Below are 14,277 nucleotides of genomic sequence, written 5' to 3' on the forward strand. Positions count from 1 at the left end.
AGAAATTTCACTTAATTTTGAAATCTGAAAGATTGACAACAATTAAGATTCTTAAGTCTGTATTTCCAACCACAGCCTCTCTCCTGGGTCCCAGACTCATAAATCTTAATTTTCCACTGGACATCTTACCTGCAAATGCTTCAGACACCTCCAGTTCAACACATTAAATTTGACATTTTATATCTTCTCTCTCCTCCCTCTTTCCCACCCCTCCCTAAAATAAACCCAGACTTTCCCTCTTCTTCCTGAATCCCCTATCATGGTCAAAGGCATCACTCTCCACGTAATTGCTCAGGCTACAAATGCAGACTTATATTTTACTCCTTCCCCTCCCTCACTCTCCATGGCTGATCAGTTGCTAAATTCAGTTGACCTCAGTCAGTCTCCTGAATTTATTTCCTCCTCTGTCTCCTACAGTGCCTCTTCCCCTTTCAAGCCTGAATGGTTTCTTGGTCCCCTACCAATTGCTCTCTGTTCTATCAGTCTTCTCTCTAGCTGCCACCCCACTGCCATCAGCAGTCCTCTTTCTAAAACAGATGTGATTGTGTCAGTCACCTGCTCAAAAATCCTCATCTCCTTAGCTACAGAATAAAGTCGTGGATTTCTTACCCTGTTACTCAAGACTCTCTGTGATTTGACCCCAAACACCTTGCTAGCTTCATTTTATACCGACGACCCTTGAACAGCATGGGATTGAACTGTGTGAGCTCATTTATATGCATATTTTTTCCAATAAATATATTGGAAAAATTTCTGGAGATCTGCAACAATTTGAAAAACATTTTCTTTTCTCTCACTTACTTTATTGTAAAAATACAGTTTATAATACATACACAAAATATGTGTTTATTGACTGTTTATGTTATCAGTAAGGTTTCTGGCTAATAGTATAGGCTATTTGTAGTTAAGTCTGGGGGGAGTCAAAAGTTATACTCAGATTTTTGACTTTGCCGGGGGATGAGCCTCCAACTCCCTCTTTGTTTAAGAGTCAGCTGTGTGTGTATGTGTGTTTGTGTATTTACATTTCCTATTCTCTAGTCATGATAAATTAGTCACTGACTTCTCATCCTTATTCCTTAGATTCCTTTCCCGATGGCATTCCTTTCAATTGGAATGCCCGTTGGTCCTCTCCAAATAACTCCTACTCAGTCTTCAAGACCTAACTGAAATGTCATTTCCTCTGTGGAGCTTCCTTTGCATTTGCTCACCTATCTCTTCTCCACACAGTTCTCTCTTCCCAGTACTAATCAGAGTATTTCTTTCCCTTTCTTGAAGGCTTCCATAGCTACCCATTGCTCTTAAAGGTTGAAACTCCTGTCATTGTTTACAAAGTCTTTGTACATCTGCCCACAGCTGACATTCCAGCCTCATTCTTCACCATTTCTGTGATGGTTAATTTTATGTTGTCAACTTGATTGGGCCACAGAGTGCCCATATATTTGGTGAAACATTATTCTGGGTGTTTCTGTGAGGGTCTTTTTGGATGAGATTAACATTTAAATTGGTAAGCTGAGTAAAGCAGATAGCCCTTCTTAATGCAATAGACCTCATCCTGTCAGTTCAAGGCCTGAATAGAACAAAAGACTATACTCCTCCAAGCAGGGAGAATTCTGCTTGACCACCTTTGGACTGGGGCTTTGGCTTTCTCCTGCCTTCCAGCTCAAACAAAAACAGTGACTCTCTCTTGGTCTGAGTCTGTTGGCTTTGAGATGAATAAACCATCAGTTCTTCTAGTCTCCAGCTTGCCGACTCACCTGAAGATCTTGGGACTGCCTGCCTTCATAAACACATGAACCTATTCCTTGTAATAAATCTCTATATTCATCCTGTTGGGACTATTTCTCTGGAGAACCATGACTGAAACAATCCCTTCTTACTGTAATTGTCTGCAGCCACTCATACCTTTCAGTTGCTTGAAAGCACTGAGTCCCTTTCCTCTGTGGGGACCCTCTATCCCTCCTTCAGTCCCGGCTAAAGTCTACTCCACCTCAAGTCTCAACTTATGCTTTACTTCTTTTAGAAGGCCTGACCCCTTTGTACCCTCAGCCCCACTATCTTGGTCAAGTCCCTGTAATACTTACCATCACTGTAAGTTCCATATTTATTTGTGAATTTATTCATTTAATGTCTGTGTCCCTTCCAGGCCAATATTCTTCCTGAGGTTGGGGACCACAACAGGTATCTTTCTTGTTCAGCACTGTAGACCCAGCACGAGGCATAGGCTGTGCCTGGCGGGACAAACGATGGTGTGGACCCCTGTGCCTGTGGCTAGAATTACAGAAGCGATTATGATCTGCAGAAGACAGCAAACGTGTCAGGGCAAGGTGAAGACATAAACAACCTGCCTGCCTTGATCTGTGTCAGGAAGTGTAAATCCTAAAGAGAAAGGTATTTTTTTTCCCCCTGTAGTTAGAAAAATCACTATTTCTCTGTTTGGCTAAGGTAAGATTCTGTCTAACTAAGGAAACATAGTGTCTTTCAGTTGTGTTTTTAAAGTGTGTATAGCTGGATAATAGTAAATGGTTCAGAGTCAGGACAGATGAAATCCTCATTTTTGTTTCTTCACTGTACCCCCTCCTATTCTCCATGATGACTTCCATATGGGGAGAAACATGATTCATTACTTGTGTTGTTAAGTTACGATGGATATGTTGTAGTACTCTCATGTACCCCATTATTTTCACTTTGCAGAGACTTACTTTTAAGCCAGGTTGTCCTTGAGCAATGAGGCCTCCCTTGATGCTGGGCAAAATGAAGCCAGATTCCCTGATGTGGGTTTCCCAAGGGTGGGCCGCACCATTGCTTCTGAAAGGCCTGTGAGTCCCTCCTTCCATCTCTTCTGCCTCTTACCTCCCTTCTTCCTCCCACTGACTTGGCCAGTTTCCATCAAGGGTTTGAAATGGGATATTTCTTGCATTCCCCTATGGTACACTAAGTTCTACTCACAATTCTGCAAAGGACAAACCATGAAATCACCTGAAGAGAAGGATGTCAAAATGGTAGTGAAGACTTTGGTAACATAGGAGGCCATCAGTGAACAAGGAACAATCAACAACTCAGTTAGCATGTGTTTTGAGAGTCTTCTTTGAGATCCATGCTGTCTTAAGTGATTGAGAATTACAAAAGTATAGCATTATATATTTGTTCCCTACTTAATTAATATTTATTAGATATTTGTCATATACGGTGCAGAAGATAGTGTTGCAGCTGAAAAGCCTGACACACTAAAGTGGGGAGTATCAGGAAGAAAGGAAAGAAAGTTAGGAAACGTGGTGTTCTCTGGTGTGAGGTATAGAGTGCCTACCCTGATGGCTGATAAAGACTCGCAGGGCTCATTCCTGCTCAGTTCCCTCTGCATGGCTGCCTGGAATGCTGTTTCCCCAGATTTCTTCATGGCTGACTCCCTGCCCTTCTCTCAGTCTTTCTGCAAATGTTATTTTCCTAGTGAAGCTTCCTTATCTGCTATATTCTGACTTTTGTGTCACTCCCCAAATCTGTATGTGTATGTCTTAATTCCTAATATGAAGGCATGTGAGGTGGGGCCTTTAGGGGATGATGAAGTCCTCAGGGTGGAACCCCCACAATGGGGTCAGTGCACTTATAAAAGAGACCCCAGAGAGCTTCCTCCCCACTCCTCCAGGTGAGGACACAGGGAGAAGACAGCCCTCTGAACCAAGAAGTGGGCTTTCACTGCATCGCTGCCACCGTGACCTTGAAATTCCAGCCTCCAGAATTGTGACAAGCAAATTTCTGTTTTTATAAGATACTCACTATGCTATTTAAAATCACAACACCCAGCCCCCTACAATGTTGCCAGCCCTGCACTCTCATATTCCCTTTAACCTTTCCAAGTTTTTCCTCTTTTTATAGCATTTGTCATCTTCTAAAAGATTCAAAATATGTCTCATTTTGTACATTAGCTATGTTTGCTCCCCCCACTGGAATATATGTTCTGTGGGAACTTACCTGTTTTATTGATTGATGTATCTCAATTGCCTAGAAACCTGCCTCCTTATGGTAGATGCTCAGTAAATATGTTGAGCAAACACGTGACATGGTCACATATTCTGAGTGCATTTGTATACCTTTAGAAGCATGGTTACACTGAAATTGATAAATAAGTTACCTATCAACATCTGTTAGTTGACACTTGTTCCTTTTGTTTCCTGGTTTTTAAGTAGCTGAGAGAGAATTACTGAGGTGGCAATTTTATTGCTTACAGAAATGCAACATTTGAGTCCAGGTGGCAGGTGTGTCCTCTTTGTGGGTGTTCACAGCTCAGACTTCAGGTGTTAGGGAAGTGAAGGCCAGCGGAAGTACACTCCTGGCAGGATGCTTTGTGAGCAGAGACACAGAAGAGAAAATAGTGTTGGTGAGAAGAGCAGTCCATGGATCATGGAGAGCTAAGACGGAACAGAAAGGTGGGACTGGGTGCTGAGAACTGGGGAAGCTGGGCAGAGGAGTTTTGATGTTCTGTTGTGAGCCATGAGGAGGTGGGGGTGGCCAGGTGAAAGCTTATATTAGGAGAGTCAGGTAGCTGCTATGCCTAGGCTGACCTGCAAAGTGCCGCCAGAGAAGGTCAGAGAAACCTGCTGCAAAGTTGCTACTCACAAGCCAGTTAAAGTCTGAACAAGGTGCTAGTAAAGGGTAATCTGAAGGAGATTTTGAAAGAAATGGAAGTTTTTCCATTTTTTTCACAAGATTTTATGAAAAATTGCAAACACAGAAACATGTAAAATATAGTATGTCACTGTATATATGTGTGTGTGTGTGTACACACACTTATCACCTAGATTCAAGAGCTGGAACAACAGAATTTCAGTTGGGTTTTATTTCATTTACTAAGATCCTATGGTAGTGGGCCAGTAGGTGCATTCTGTATACAGAAGAACCTTTTTCTAATTGTTACAATAAGACCTGAAATTCAAAATATGATTGTATCTCTCATTCTAATTTAAATAGAGTCAAGGCCATCCTAGCATTTTTAGTTTTTTAGTCTTTGACTGTGAACCTGCATGTGAAGTCACAATTCATTAAATTAATGAGGACGACTATGTGATGCTGTTGGCTCAGTGCATCTGTGATTGTAATCTTGCCAGCAAAATAGTTTGTAAATGTTCATGTTAGCGGTGTTGAGATGAAAAATATTGTTCTATTCCTCTCTAAAGAAAACAAAAGCTTTTGTGGTTTATATTTTATGCCAACCATTTTCTGAGGATGAAAGGCACCTTCATGCTTTACCATTTTAACTTCTCATGTGGGAAAAAAAAGTACAAGAGTGAAGTATGATGGTAAATATCCATGGTACTTATCAGTCCGATGTGTAGTAGTTTTTTTTTTTTTTTTAATTTCCAGGGTTGTCCTCCCCCCAACCTCTGTGTCGGGTTGTTTGTAGTGCTGCTACTCTGTCTGTGCTTCAGTCCTACCCTGTGTCACTCTCTGTGTCTATCAGTTTTTAGGCTGGAGAGATGCCAGATTCTGTCAACTTTGTCTCTCACCAATTCCCTTGTGGGGGACTTGCTAAAATGCCAGTTCAGTAAGTTCAAATGGTTCCAGCATTCCTGATTTAAATCCATAGCTACCTCAGACTCACTAGGATCACATAGCATGATAATGAGGTCCTTTGAATTCTGTGTGGAATGAAGCTGCCCTGGAAGGGGACTCAAAAGAAATGACCTGGTGCTGTTTTGGAGCCACAGGTAATCAATCATGTTACGATGAGGTTCCTAAGTTAGTTCCCACAGTGCTTGTCCTCAGGTCCATGTAGCCCTGATTCTGAGGGGAGTAGAGTGGTGTGGACTCCCACACTGTGTTGGAATAGATTGTTGGGGCTGCCCTGCTAACAGAGCTATGTGGGACTCTTGGGTCAGACATTCAGTCACCTCTGGAGGTAGAGGGCAGGAAGAGAGAGTTGAGGACATGCTCTCGCTTAGCACCTTGGGAAGAAGCTCCATCATCTCAGTGGTCAACTCTGTCTAACTCCTGAAGACAGTGTTCTTATTTTTTTCCCCTTTCTTTTAAAAGTCATTTTTATTTGCATAAGTAATACATGAATATATTCTCATCATAAAAGAGAATTCCATAGAGATAAAGACAAAAATTCCCCTTAATTCTCCAATGCCCAACCTACTTTCTTCCCCAGATAGTCACTATTGTCAGCTTGGCATATAAATCTGTCCAAGTTTTCTTCTTTGCATTTGCATGATCATATTTACATAGAGAAATATATGGTTTTTTGCATGCATTTACATAAGGAAAGTCATGCTTTCTGTAGCATTCTGCAGCTTGCAACTTTCATTGAACAATATGTCTATGAGGTTTTTCCATAAGATCACTTATGTGGTCTTTTCCATATGAGTTTACTTCATTCTTTTTTGACTACTATGTTATATTCCATAGATGTGCCAAAATTTAACCGGTCTCCCTAATGATGGCTGTTAAAGTTGGTTGCAATTTTTTTTTCTATTTAAAGCACTGCTGTAATGAACATTATTTGCTTCTTTGTGCATACATGTGATGAACTTTCTAGGACAGATGGAAACTGGGACAAATACCTGGAAGCAAATTCCTGGCTGAAAGGCAAGGACATTTCATAAAGATAAAACTGCCAAACTGCCATCCTCCAAAAGTTTTACCAGTATACCACCAATAGGTGGGAGAGAGTCCATTTCTCCACCTTGGCCATGGACAATGTGAAATTTTTTTTACCATTCTGTTTTGTAAAAACATAGCATTTCACTGTGTATTATAATTTATATTTCCATGAGAGTCAGCGGAAGTTGAACAAATTTATTAGCCTCACGCCCTCAATCCTCTTCTTTTTCTCATTAAGATGGCTTTGACATGCATTAATTACAGAAAGGTCTGTGTTATCAGAATGGGTTGAGATGGAGATACTTCTGTCTGTGTCCTGGCCCCTCGTTCTGGGTGTGGTATCAGTGTTTGGTGTCTGGACTGTGGTGGTACCAGGGGTCCTACCAGCAATCTAAAATGGTTTGGAAAGCTTGCAGCTATTAATCAGTAAATGTGATGATTTTTAATGAAGAATTCTCTTTTATTTTTGAGGCTTTGTGATGCCAAGTTAGGTTTTACTGGTCACCCCTATGCCTTTCATAAGGCCTGATTCTAAACTACAGTCACCTGGTCATCTAAAACTGGTTCTCGTTCATCCCCTTCTGGATGTCTTTGGGCTTTGCTGAGGTCTTCTCATGATCAGAGCAGATCTAAGGGCAGTGTTCTTTCAGGTATGTTTGATCCTGGCACTTAGCACTCCCTCTGGGTGAATGTGTTCGCATGCCCTCACTCTTTGATTGCTAATACACATGTTTTAAACTTTACAAAGACCATTCCCACCAACACAAACATTCTAGAATCTACCTGAGGTCTCTACCCACAACCAGCAGAAGGCTTGAAAAACCCCTTGGGCCTGCAGGCATGGGTGGGGCTGCCAGCAGCAGCTGCTCTGTTTTGTTCCCCTTACTGTCTCTTCTCCACCGGCCCTCTCTCTGTCACTGTTCTCTGCTGGCCACACCCTTGCTGCTTGCCCTGTGCCCCCTCCCTCCCCAGTTCAGCTCTTTACCCCCAACTTCCTTCCTCCAGTCTCCTCTGCCTGCCAGGAGATTGACTCAGTATCTCCCAAGAGCCCCATGCAGTGTCTGCAATTGAGTCTAAGTGTCCCTAGGAAACCCAGAACCACTACCCCCGTGTGCTATTTTTTGGCTCCCCACCCACAGACATCAGCCAGATGAATGTGTGAGTGCCTAGTCACTGTTCGGTTTTCAGGTTTCCATCTGCTGTTGCTGTGGTCTGAACCTGTTTGTCCAGGTAAACGCTGGCTACCATCACCTGGTAGAGTCTTCAAAAGCTACAGAAAGATACTGACCAGTTCTCTGAAATTCTCTTTATACAGTACTTAGCCCAGAACCATAAAAAACTAGATACTTAATAAAAGCTTCCTGGTGGTATATACTACAGGAAATTATTTCTTTAATTATGTATTTCTTGGACTTCCATGGATGTCTCTCTTGAACTGGGTAGAAGGTAGGTGGAGTAGGGTTGGACTGATGGAAATCATTTTTAAAAACTTCTTCCAGGGCTCAAATTGCTAATTTTCATATGCGTGATTCCTTAGAGGGTCTGACTGGATGTGTAGTTCTGGAAATGTAAGTTGTACTTACAAAGCCAGGTCACATTTGGTCCCAAAGTGAGCAGCGTGCACAGATCTGAACAAACATGAGTGAAGTCAGCCAGTTCTTGCCCTCAAGTTCCTGCAGTTCTGCTTTGGAGACTTGTCATCTCAAACCAAATAAAAGATGTGGGCAAGGTGTCTTTCCCCATCCCTGTGTCCCACAGACTCTCTCAAGCCTTTATATGGCCAAGGCACCTTGCTTTACGTCAGATTTTTCTTTTTAAGCATTACAAAGAATTGTTAAAATATGCAGAGTTGAAAGAACTTCTTAAAAAGCATGACACAATTTATTGGGGAGGGGTGACTGTATATATTGTTTTATTTGAAGACTAGATAAATGTTTTAGAGGAGGAATATAGGATTTGGATCAGGAAAGGTATGGGTTTTTATTTTTTGTTATTTGTTCACATTAGGAATCTTAGCCTTTCTAAGCTTTAGATTTCTCACAATAAAACAGGCGTCACAATATTTTGTAAAAGCCCAAGTAGACTAACAGATTACATCTTGAAGCTTTACATTCTTCCTCACAAGGCAACACCAGAATGTCAGCCTGACAATTACACTGGGTCTGTTTGGCAAGGCCTAGGTCTGGGATTGAGATGTTCTAATCCTGGCTGGCCCAGTGACTCATTCTGTGACATGGAGACGGTCTCTTCCGAGTTGTAAGATGGAATCATAACACCAGCAAGGATGCTGCCTACCATCCCGAGCAACCCAGAAGAAAAAATTGCTGCATGAATGCAGAACAGAAAGTGAGCCCCATGTCTAAAAGGTTTGCCCCCAGACTGCCTGTCACAATTAAAAAATAGCACTCAGGACTTCCTGCCTCATGGTCTAGTGCCCAGGCCAGATGTTTGCTGAGAGGAAGTAGAAGGTACCAGCTTCAAGAAATTGTCATCTCTTGAAGCTGCGGGATTGGCCTGGCATCAGGGGACTTTCCCTGGCTGCTTTATGAAGACAGTTTCTTCCTGGCTCCATGAATAACCTCATGAAAAGGACCTGGAACACTGCCACTAGGGAGCTGGATCTTGGCAGGAGCTCATGCCCCAGGGCCACAGCTCACCCCCTGCTGCATTCGCACGCCTGAGACTTCCTGGGCCTGTCCATCTTTGAGGAAAGTGTGCTTTCAGAAGGACACTTTGGGGCCTGGAAGTGTCAGGGCCCTGCTTGAGCCTGTTGTGAACAGAGTTAGAAGAGGGACACAAATTGGGAGAGAGGGAGAGACGGAGAGTGACAGAGACTGAGGGAGAGGTGTGTGATGCGGGTATAAGAAAAAAAAAAAGAAGAGGCCAGGAGAAAGAAAGTGGGCTCTTCTGTGTCATTTAACTTGAGTTTTATTTCAAGATTCTTTTCCTGCTGCTTTGTTCAGGCACTTCTTTCCCTTTGCTTCTTGATGTTCTGACTGCTTACATTGGTGTCTGGTCCCAGAGTGAGCTTTGCCTGTGGTTTTCCACTTTTGCTGCATTGAGCCAGGCTTTTCTTTTTCTTTCTTTCTTTTTTTTCGTCCTCCTGCTGGTTCCTGCTATTTTCAGAACATACCTTAGAGACAGCACTCTTCTCAGGATTGGGTGAAAAGCCCTGTTTTTTATAAAAGCATATTTTTCTTTTCTTTTAAAAACCCTGTCTCTCCCTCCAGTTTCTCTAAATCTCATTGTTCATTTCCTCTTACACTGATGTCTTCCTTTCGCCTCACTGAGAGTTGGTTTTGCTGTCACAGATTTACTGAGATACCCTACGAGTCACCCATTTCCAGTGCATAGTTCAGTGGGTTCATAGATTCACAGGGTTGTATAGTGATCGCCACAACCAATTTGAGATCATCTTCATCACCCAAAATACACCCCGTGCCCATTAGCAGTCACTCTTCTCCCCCTCCAGTACCCCCTTGCAACCAACCACCAGTCTGCTTTCTGTCCCTGGGTATTTCCTATTCCAGACACTCCATGGAAATGTAATATCTAGCCTATGTATAGTATTTAGTCTTTTGTAACTGGCCCTTTCACTTAGCCCAGGGTCTTCATGCGCACCATGGTGTAGCACGGGCCAGCGCCTCTTTCCTCTTCATTGCCCATGCCCACAGAGTTCCTGTGTTGGCGTGGCCCTAGTAAGGTTGGGGCAAGAAGAGTCAGATGCGGGGGACAGGAGCTAATATCATGCAGAAAAGAATGTGCAGTGATAGATTATTGAAATAAAAGGTGGAGCCTTTGCCAGAAATAGTGCTGAAATCACATGGAGGAGTATGCAAAACTCTCTGGTGGAAGATAGGACAAAGTCTCCATAATTCAGGCAGGGTCCAGTCCAGAAAATTTCCCCATGCAAGTCTCAGTGCTCCCAAAGACCCTCGCTTGTCCCTTCCTCCCTTTTCTCCTTGGGCTTTCTGCAGAAGGAGCAGCAGCATCTTGGTTAGAATGGTAGGCCTGGGAGGCCGTACTTAGTGTGGTACGCCCAGGAGGCTCTACCCAGGCTTGGGTATTTCAGTTCCAGTCTTGATCAAGAAGGAAGGAAAAAGGAGGGAGGTAATTTCTCTTTTGGGAATTTGAAAGGGCCCAAATGGGAAAGCATTAGACAATAGCTAGATCGAGTTGGCTGTTTAAAATTAAAAAAAATCTGTATCAAGTCAGGAGGAGATGACAAAAGGCCCAAGACATGGATAAGAAAGAATTTGGAGACTAATTGGCATCCATGAGCTCCCCATTCATGGAGCTCTCAGCACCTGGAGATTTCAGTTAAAATATGACTTTAAACTGTTTGGACTGGAATGCATCCATTCCTTTATTCAAAGCCCTTGTCTACTGACTGGTTGCATTTTGACCTTTGCAGGTCTTTGCCAGATAAAATGCATGGTAATAGAGTAGGCCTTATTCCTTATCAACCAACAAAATCTTAGAGTTATGCATCCAAAGTCCAAAAATGTACAAGCAATGGAGCTGAATATGAGAGTAATAAATATGACTAAGTAAACTGAAAGTTACCATTTATGTGTAAAGATGAAACAAAAACAGGACCAAACTCAGCCATAATTAATAAGATCCAAAGATGAGACATGGAAATAGCTAAGGAAAAAAAAAGAGGAAAGAAGTACATTTTTAATGACTGGGTTGAGCGCTTCTTGATCATCATCTTAGGAAGATATAAAAGTGTTTATTTTGAGTTATACCAGACTCCTGAGATGCCCTTTTGCCAGAGGTTTGTTACAAACAACACTTGTTTAAGATGTGTAAAGCCTAAGACATTATTTTTCCCCACAGTCCACAAACACATTATTCAGGACAGGAAATTTACATTCACTGAATGACTATGTTGAAAACACAATCTGTGAAAGAATGGGAAAACCTTTTTTCTTTGTATGGAATTAAGTTGTTGGAAGGAAGCCAAGGAAGTGACCCATCTCACCTCCTGTTTCTGGCTGGACAAACCTTAAATCGCTGATAATTGTTAATCAAATTGTTTTGGGTCTTAGGTAGTATGGGTTAGTTAATGTATTTCCTAGCCAACCAATTTTTTCATATTTCCATAAGGAAATGAGATACAGTGCCTTTACATAGATTGTAAATCTATTCTACTTTTTATTGAAACTAGCGGAAGAATTTCCTTTGTATCATCTATTTGAACAGTAGTTTGGCTCCTAGTGTGCGCAGGCTTGTGTTGATTTGCAGTATCTTTATTTAACTAACTTCTCTCCAACCAAGTCAAGGCAGAGAATAAATCTTTTATTTCTTTCTTATTTTTCAGAATGTAGTGGACTTTTTGCTTCCTCTCACAGACTCTTAGTTTCCTCATCTGTAAAATATAAGCACTTACTGTTAAGAGTCCCATGTATACTTCACATACTTTATACTTTATGCACATGTATATAGATGAAAGAACTTTGTAAATAGTAAAGTGATAGAAAAATGCCAACCTCTTGGCTTTAAATTCAACATATGGGGCTGAATATTTTTTCCTAAATTTAGGCTAGGGTAAGTTTGTACTTAAAAGAAAATGTATGAAACTTGAGTCAGAAGAGTGGAAAGTGGAGATGTTAAACAGACAATGGAATATACAGTTCTTAGACTCAGGACAGAGGTCTGAGCTGGAGAGAAAAGATTTAGGAGTTACCAGCCTGTCTATGGCAGTTGAAGACAAAGGTGTGGATTAGGTTATGTAAGGAGAGTGTAGATGAGCAGATGATCTGGTACTGAGACCAATTAGCACCAGCTATTTAAGGCAGAGGTCTTCAAACTGGGTTACAGGTCTCCTGGTGGAGGCTTCTTAAGGGTTCATGAGCATGGATGTTTAAGGGAGCCCATTTCCAATCTTTCTTCAGTGTTCTAAGAAAGTGCCTGTGTGAGGCTGGAGGCAGCAACTGCTTCTTTCTTACCCATGCACATTTGCCTTTCTTTTACTTTCCAAAAGAAAGGCACACCATTCATAGCTCCTGCTGAATTATCCTAGAGGGTAAAAAACCTCTGGGGCATCAGACACAGGGGCAACTGGAGATGTTGCTGCTGGTTCTGAGCAACTGAATGACCCTAGTGACTAAATAGCAGCCCCTTTGCCAGCCAGTGGTCTCCAGCTGTTTCGCCAAGCTTACATCTGTAAAAGTGAAAAGCAGGAATAGAAATGATACTGAACCCTGTCTCATTCTAGTGACAAGTAATATTTACCAACAGACGACTAGGGGAAAATACCTCTAGTCCCATAAATTAAGAGATGCATTTCTTTGTTAATCCACTTGGGCTGCTATAACAAATACCACAGGCTGGGTGGCTTATAAACAGCAGAAATTTATTTCTTAATTCTGAAGGCTGGAAGTCCAGGATCAAGGTGCAGGCAGAGTCTGGTCTGGTGAGAGCTTGCTTTCTGGCTCATAGATTGCACCTTCTCCCTGGGTCCTCACCTGGTGGGAGGGGTGAGGGAGCCCTCTGGGGTCTCTTTATGAGAACACTAATCCCATTCATGAGGGCTCATCCCCTTTTGAAGGCCTCACCTCCTACTGCTATCACCTTGGGAGTTAAGATGTCAACATGTGAATTTGAGGGGACACAAACCTTTAGATCATAGGGATTTCCAGTAAAAATTTGTTTTTTAAGGCAAAACTAGTGATAGAAACCAGATCAGTGGCTGCCTGAGGTCACAGGTAAGAGTTGGAGATTGCTTGCAATGAGGCAAGAGGGAATTTTTTGGAGTTACGGAAATGTTTGTTATCATGATTTTGATTGTGGTGTTGGTTACATAAGTGAACAAAATTGTCCAAATTCATCAAAATGTACACTTCAGATGGGTGAATTTATTTATTTTTTGATGTAAATTATACCTCAGTACAGCTGGGGAAATGTTTACTTTCCTGTTTAATAATTATTTATCAAGTTTATAATATTTTTATTTTGATGAATAATGTACCAATAATCATTGTAATGACAACTCAACACAGAAGAGATCTTTAACATTTAGAGGCTTATGGCTATGGAAAAGAGCAAATTTTAATTTGTACTTTTTTTCCAAAGAAGAAGTAAGGGAGTAATCAATAAAAGGATGTAACAGAAAAAATATATTCAGGTTGAATTCTTGGAAAATGATATCTGATATCAAAGGGAAAAAGAAATCATGCAAAATGCCAACTGTTAAAGAAGAGGTTGTTCAAATATTTTAAAATATGGAAGATAGTGGGTTATAATAAAATTCCATGTTTTATAGATTCCATTAGATTTATTTAAAACAATGAAAAAGTTTCATTCAAAAATATTGATATTAATATACTAGAAAATTTATTCTTTACAACTATTTAGACTTGAAACATTTTCAAGATGTCAACTTAAAAATGTACATGGAGAGTACATAATCTTTCAAACTACTTACAGGGTTAAAAAGGAAAAGAAAAACATTGGTTTAGGGATGGGCAGAACAAAGAGGACTTAGAAGAATAATTAGACAGAAAGGAGGAAAACTTGGACAGCACATTCACAGAATTCAAGGAGGGGAAATTGTTCTCTGCTTCAGAGAGGCTCAAGCAAGGCAGGGGCCATGGGGTGATCCGCTGACTCTTTAATCCCCAAGGGTGTGTGTTAGTGGGAGATATATTCACTTTTTCTTTGCTTAACCAGGTAGTT

The 14,277-nt window shown here is 41.4% G+C and overlaps 1 protein-coding gene across 2 annotated transcripts in view; it reads left to right on the forward strand.

The window, feature by feature from the left end:
* Positions 1-14,277, forward strand: part of USP6NL (USP6 N-terminal like) — a 317,648-nt gene that overhangs the window by 44,000 nt on the left and 259,371 nt on the right. Inside the window, exon 1 of one of the 2 annotated variants that reach the window (XM_073229327.1) lies at positions 4,399-4,421. The exons of the other annotated variant lie outside the window; for it this stretch is intronic. The gene's annotated coding sequence lies outside the window, so the exon portion shown is untranslated. Of the gene's footprint in view, positions 1-4,398; positions 4,422-14,277 lie in introns of those variants that run through there. 2 annotated transcript variants of the gene reach the window in all.

The sequence above is a fragment of the Manis javanica genome, chromosome 2, assembly GCF_040802235.1.
Source record: "Manis javanica isolate MJ-LG chromosome 2, MJ_LKY, whole genome shotgun sequence".
Classification (NCBI taxonomy): Eukaryota; Metazoa; Chordata; class Mammalia; order Pholidota; family Manidae; genus Manis; species Manis javanica.